This window comes from Schistocerca piceifrons, chromosome 4, assembly GCF_021461385.2.
Source record: "Schistocerca piceifrons isolate TAMUIC-IGC-003096 chromosome 4, iqSchPice1.1, whole genome shotgun sequence".
Lineage (NCBI taxonomy): Eukaryota > Metazoa > Arthropoda > Insecta > Orthoptera > Acrididae > Schistocerca > Schistocerca piceifrons.
In genome coordinates, this window is record NC_060141.1 from 48,617,828 (window position 1) to 48,625,030 (window position 7,203).

Sequence of the window (7,203 nt, forward strand, 5' to 3'; positions counted from 1 at the left end):
ATTCCACTTCAACTTACTAACGAAAGAACAGAGACCCATTAATACGTTGTACAATATGCGAAATTTGTAAATTTCAACTCTATAAGTAGAATGTGACCTCGAATGTTTAAAATATAAGCACTTACTTACCATAAGAGAGATGTAATAAATCGATTGCCCACATCAGAAACTTAAATTCGGTGTGGGGGATGTCTTTAGTGCAGAACAAAAGCCATTGGGTTGACAGAATACAACGTCGCCACAGCACAACTCAGTTGAAGGAAATGAGAAAAATTGTTAAAATGTATGTATTACGAAATCTGAAATTTCTTCTGATTTAGCAGTCGGCAATGACTAATACTCAGATCACAACCCACTACTTACCAAAAGAAAGACATATAAATTTAGATTCCCACATCCCAGGTGTTAAATTTTGTGGGGGGCGGGGAGGGGTGGGGTCTTATAGGCAGTGCAAAATACATTCAGACGCAAATTAATTCGTCACGTCCACACATTCCCAATAAACTTGCAAACGAAAGGACACATACTAATACTGTGCTCATTATACGAAAACATGTAAATTTCATCTCAACAGTAACATATAAACTCGAATTTTCAATCCACAAGCCGTTACTTACGAAAAGAAAGATATATAAACGCTGTCGTCCACTTGACAAATTTAAATTTGATTTGTGGGATGTTTTCTGTGCAGAACAAAAGCCATTTGATTGTCAAAAGTAGTCCTCGCCTCAGCGAAGTTCAGATGAAACTGCTGATGATAGAAATTAGAAATGAGAAAAAATGTATAAATGTTTGGGTAACGGAATCTGATAAGTTCTGAATAAGCAGTCCAGTGATTTCAAACGCAAAAATCAAAAGCTACTACCTGCCAAATGGAAGACTCATAAATTAAAAAACCCACATCACAAAGATAATTTTTGTGTGGTGGGCACCTTCCGAGCAGTGCAAATTGCATGCAGTGGCAGATTAGTTCGCCTCTTTCACTCATACCGCCTAAGCCAGTTAACGAAACAACGGACACGTCAATACTATGTACGTTTCACAAAATTTGACAAATTTCGTCCCAATAAGTAACACATAAACTGGAATATGTGACCCACAAAGAGTCACTTAACTAAAGAAATGTTAAAATAGCTGTTGCCCACTACACAAACCAAAATATGATATGGGGGATGTCTACTGTGCAGAGCAAAAGGTATTTGGTTGTTACAACAAATCGCCGCCATAGCACAGCTCAGATAAATCTGCTGTAGAAAGAAATCAGAAGACTTTCAAAAAGATTGTATTACGTACTCTGAAATTCCTTCAGAATGAAAAATCAGTAATTTAAAATACCCAAACCGAAAGCCACTATGTACCGAAAGACAAATTTATAAATTCAAATGCCATCATCTCAAAGTCAATTTTTGTGTGATGCGCGTCTTATAAGCAGTGCAAATTCCATTTAAAGGCTGAATAATTCGTCACATCCATAAATCCCCAACGAAACCGCTAACGAAAGACTTTGTAGACAATTTTAGACCTATTTCTATGCTATCAGCGTGTGCTAAAGTTATGGAAAAGGCTGCGTATATAAGGATAATAGATCATTTTGTATCACACAATTTGCTACCAAATGTCCATTTCGGCTTTAAAAGTCGTTTAACAACTGAAAATGCTATATTCTCGTTTCTCTGTGAGGTACTAGACGGGTTAAACAAAAGGTTTCGAACGCTAGGCACAATTTTTGATTTAATTAAGACATTTGAATGTGTTTTTCGCGAAATATTGCTCCAGAAGTTAGTCTATTACAGAATACGGGGAGTAGCTCACAATTGGTTCACCTCTTACCTTAGCAACAGACAGCAAAAGGTCATTATTCACAGTGTTGAGAAAGGCTGTGATGTGCGATCTGAGTGGGGTACAGTCAAATGTGGGGTGCCCCAGGGATCAGTGTTAGGGCCACTCCAGTTCCTTATTTATATAAATGATATGTCCTCTAGTTTTACAGGTAACTCTAAAATATTTCTGTTTGCTGATGACACTAGCTTGGTAGTGAAGGATGTTGAGTGCAACATTTGCTCGATATCAAATTGTGAAGTTCATGAAATAAGTTCATGGCCTGTAGAAAATAAACTAAGGCTAAATCACAGTGAGACTCAGTTTTTACTGTTTCTAACACAGAATTCAACAAAACCCGACGTTTTAACTTCACAGAATGGACATATGATTAGCAAAAATGAACAGTTCAGATTTCTGGATGTTCAGATAGATAGTAAATTGTCGTGAAAAGCCCACGTTTACGATGTTGTTCAAAGACTTATTGCTGCCTTTTGTACTATTCGAACGGTATCTGAAGTAAGTGATCGTTCGACACTAAAATTAGCCACTTCGCTTATTTTCATTCGCTCATGTCGTATGGTATTATATTTTGGGGTAACTCTTGCCATTCTAAAAGGATATTTCTGGCTCAGAAACGGGCGGTTCGGACTACAAGTGGTGTAAGTTCGCGAACTTCTTGTCGACCCCTGTTCACATTGGCGTATCAACATACTTATTCTTTACTCTCATTTCTTGTTAACAATATAAGCTTATTCCAAACAATAAGCACCTTTCACTCAGTTAATACTCTGCTGAAATCAAATCTGCACTTGGATCGGACTTCCTTAACTCTTGTGCAGAAAGGTGTGCAGTATACTGGCACATCCATTTTCAATAAGCAACCACAAGAACTCAAAAATCTTAGCAGTAATCGAAACTGAATTCTTATTCTATCCAGGAGTTCCTTGAAAAATTAAGCTGATTCTTGTTGTATTGTTGATTGCGTTTACTTAACCTTATGGCTTCACTTTTTGGGTCATAAACATTTTATCAGTTATTTTTTCATTGTAATTTCATGTACTGACACGTTCCATGACCTTTGAGATTTGCTCCGCGATTTGGTTCTACGGAACTTGACGTGTAAATGAATAAAAAGAACATAGACTGCTTAATTCCATAGTGAGACACTAACTGTTGCCCCCTGAAATAACTCCGAAAGTATGATAGGAGCTGAAAAGTTTGTGGGACAAAAGTTGCATGGCACAACGGGGGCCATAACACGACGTTGGATTTTTGTTGCTTGGTGGGATCGCTTCAGAGATATGAACACTAACTTTGTTTTTTTAAATGGGATGCTATAGTTTGGTATTTATTTTCTGATAGCGGCTATCGAGACGAATCCAATGATGTGCAAAAGTAAGGTCTTTGAAGGTAAACGAAGGACACAAAGGTGGCATGATAGTCCATTTACAGAATGTGTTCGAAGTGATGACCATTGGTATCAATGCAGTGCTGCAATCTTCTTATCATGGATTGAGTGGCATTCCTTATCACTTCGGTACTTATCGAAGCACATGCTCTGACGATTCTCTCGGCCGGCTGGGGTGGCCATGCGGTTCTAGGCGCTACAGTCTGGAACCGCGTGACCGCTACGGTCGCAAGTTCGAATCCTGCCTCGGGCATGATGTGTGTTAGTTAGGTTTAAGTAGTTCTAAGTTCTAGGGGACTGATGACCTCAGATTTTAAGTCCCATAGTGCTCAGAGCCACTTTTTTTTTGACAATTCTCTCTCGTATATCGTGCAAGTAGCGAATATTCGCCGAATACGGCGTACCCATCTATCGTGTCATTGACATGTAACCACCATCGACAGTTTCGCGAGACAACACTAATAGAAACGGTAAGACTAGTATCGTCAAGCGAATGTGAATGATGCATTCCTTCGAAGAACAAGGCGATATGCTTCTCATTTACGGAGAATGCCAACGAAATTCAGTGAAAGCTAGATACTTATACACTGAAAGATATCCTCAACGTACTCACCCTACACGTCGTACACTTAAATATGAGTGTGACAAATTGAGAACAAATGGATCTTTAACGCATCGGAAACATATCCGACAAATGCAGGTTACTAACGAGGAAACGGAAATTGTTACTCTCGCCACTGTGCTTCCAGATTCTTGTGTTAGTTCGCGTCAAATCGCAAGGGAATCTGGCATGAGCCAGAGTAGTGTTGTTCGTGTTCTGCATCGTAATAAATATCATATTTACCCTATCAACCTCCACCAAGAATTAACTGGTACGGGTTGTATGCTCACATTTAATTCTGCCGATTGGCTCTACTTCAGATTCACATTTATTAATTTGATATTATTTTTTGACGAGTCTACAGTCACGAACCATGCAAATGTTAATTTACATAACATGCATTAATGGGCAACTGAAAATCCATGTTCGCTGCGGCAAGTTGCACACCAAGAACCGTGGTCGATGAATGTATGGTGTGGGATTCTGGAGGACAGAATTATAGGGCCCTATTTCATCGAAGGAAATCTTAATGGGAGGAAGTACACCATATACCTGCAAGAAACATTAGGTCTGTTACTGGAAGAAATACCTTTAGGAACAAGGAACAGAATGTGGTATCAACACGATGGGTGTCCAGCACATTATTCGCCGATGGCTAGAAATGAGTTGCAGAGAGAATTCCCAAATCGTTGGATTCGTTGCGGAGGCAATGTGTCGTGGCCGGCTCCTTCGCCAGACGTGACGCCTCTGGATTTTTTCTTGTGGGGATTCGTAAAAGTCATAGATTATAAAGACGTTCCAACTGCACCTGAAGATATGTGGGAGAGAATTGTCAGAGCGTGTGCTTCGATAAATGTGAAGTAATAAGGAATACCACTCGATCTATGATAAGAAGATTGCAGCATTGCATTGATACCAACTGTCATCACACCGAATGCCTTCTGTAAATGGTCTTTCATGCCACCTTTGTCACTTTCGTTGACCTTCAAAGACCTTACTGTTACACATCACTGGATTCGTCTCGACAGCCGCTATCAGAAAATAAGTATCAAACTATAGCATCCCATTAAAAAAAAGTTGACCTTCGTATCTCTGAAGAAATCCCATCTAGCAACAAAAAACCAACATCACATTATGGCACCCGTTATCCCATTCAACTTTTGTCCCACAAACGTTTCAGCTTCTATCATACTTTAGGAGTTATTCTTGGTGGCAATAGTTAGTGGCTCACCCTGTATAACGTACAAGCAGTTACTCATCAAACGAAAGTAATTTCTCATATCAAATATAAATAAGGTGTGGGAGATGGCTTCCGTGCAGAGGAAAGCCACTATGTTGGAATATATCGCCACCTCAGCCCAGCTCAGATGAATCTGCTAATGATAGAAATGAAGCTGTTAAAATTATTGCATTACGAAACCTGAAACTTGTTCTGCATAAGCAATCAGTAATCTACAATACTCAGAGAACAAATTACTACCTACCAAAGGAAAGAAATGTTAATTCGCTTCTCCACTTCACAAACTTAAATTCTACGTCTTTGGAGTCTCATAAGTGGTGCAAAACTCACTCAATGGCAGAATCGTTCGCGTCTTCCACTTATCTCGCCCCAACCTTCTAACAGAAGAACAGAGACACATTAGAAGTACATATATTATACGAAGTTTGTAAATTTCACCTTAGTAAGTAACACGTTAACCCTTATATCATTTACACAAGCAATTACTTACGAAAAGAAAGACATGAAAGAATCTTTTGCCCACTCCACTTCAATTTTGTGTGGGGAATCTCTTCTATACAGACGAAAACCCATAAGCTTGTATACCGATGCCTCTTCTTTAGTCTTCTTCTTGTTTCTTGTTTATTCCGGGTTCTTGAGATCTCTTGTGAAGAGACAGTATACGACACGTTCATTACTGGCGTGGGACAATCAACAGTTAGTAATTTAACTTTTGAAACCGCCGGATTGTTGGCATTTCAGGAAATAAAATCACTCTCATACTCGGTGCGGTCAGCACATTTCGTGTAACAGTATGTTTAATGGGATTTATTACGTTGCAAATCGTTCTAATTAATTAATTAATCTGCATTACAGTGTTGTTAAGCAATGTGATCAACAAGGTGATATGAATCTCAATTAAAACAGAACCTCGATATTTTGAATAAACTTTCGGATCATTTTTGTCAAAATCAACACTTGCCTCAAAATTAATTTCCGACTTCGTGCATTAAGTTCAAGCGCGTTTGAAACTTTTGTAGTTGTTGTGGTCTTCAGTCCTGAGACTGGTTTGATGCAGCTCTCCATGCTACTCTATCCTGTGCAAGCTTGTTCATCTCCCAGTACCTACTGCAGCCTACATCCTTCTGAATCTGCTTAGTGTATTCATCTCTTGGTCTCCCTCTACGATTTTTACCCTCCACGCTGCTCTCCAGTACTAAATTGGTGATCCCTTGATGCCTCAGAACATGTCCCACCAACCGATCCCTTCTTCTAGTCAAGTTGTGCCACAAACTCCTCTTCTCCCCAATTCTGTTCAATACCTCCTCATTAGTCATGTGATCTACCCATCCAATCTTCAGCACCCTTCTGTACCACCACATTTCGAAAGCTTCTATTCTCTTCTTGTCTAAACTATTTATCGTCAATGTTTCACTTCCATACATGGCTACACTCCATACAAATACTTTGAGAAATATCTTCCTGACGCTTAAATCAATACTCTACGTTAACAAATTTCTCTTCTTCAGAAACGCTTTCCTTGCCATTGCCAGTCTACATTTTATATCCTCTCTACTTCGACCATCATCAGTTATTTTGCTCCCCAAGACACTGTCCATTCCGTTCAACTGCTCTTCCAAGTCCTTTGCTGTCTCTGACAGAAATACAATGTCATCGGCGAACCTCAAAGTTTTTATTTCTTCTCCATGGATTTTAATACCTACTCCGAATTTTTCTTTTGTTTCCTTCACTGCTTGCTCAATATACAGATTGAATAACATCGGGGAGAGGCTACAACCCTGTCTTACTCCCTTCCCAACCTCTGCTTCCCTTTCATGTCCAACGACTCTTATGCCATCTGGTTTCTGTACAAATTGTAAATAGCCTTTCGCTCCCTGTGTTTTACCCTGCCACCTTTAGAATTTGAAAGAGAGTATTCCAGTCAATATTGTCAAAAGCTTTCTCTAAGTCTACAAATGCTAGAAACGTAGGTTTGCCTTTCCTTAATCTGTTCTCTATGGTAAGCCGTAGGGTCAGTATTGCCTCACGTGTTCCAACATTTCTACGGAATCCAAACTGATCTTCCCCGAGGTCGGCTTCTACCAGTTTCTCATTCGTCTGTAAGGAATTCGCGTTAGAATTTTGCAGCTGTGA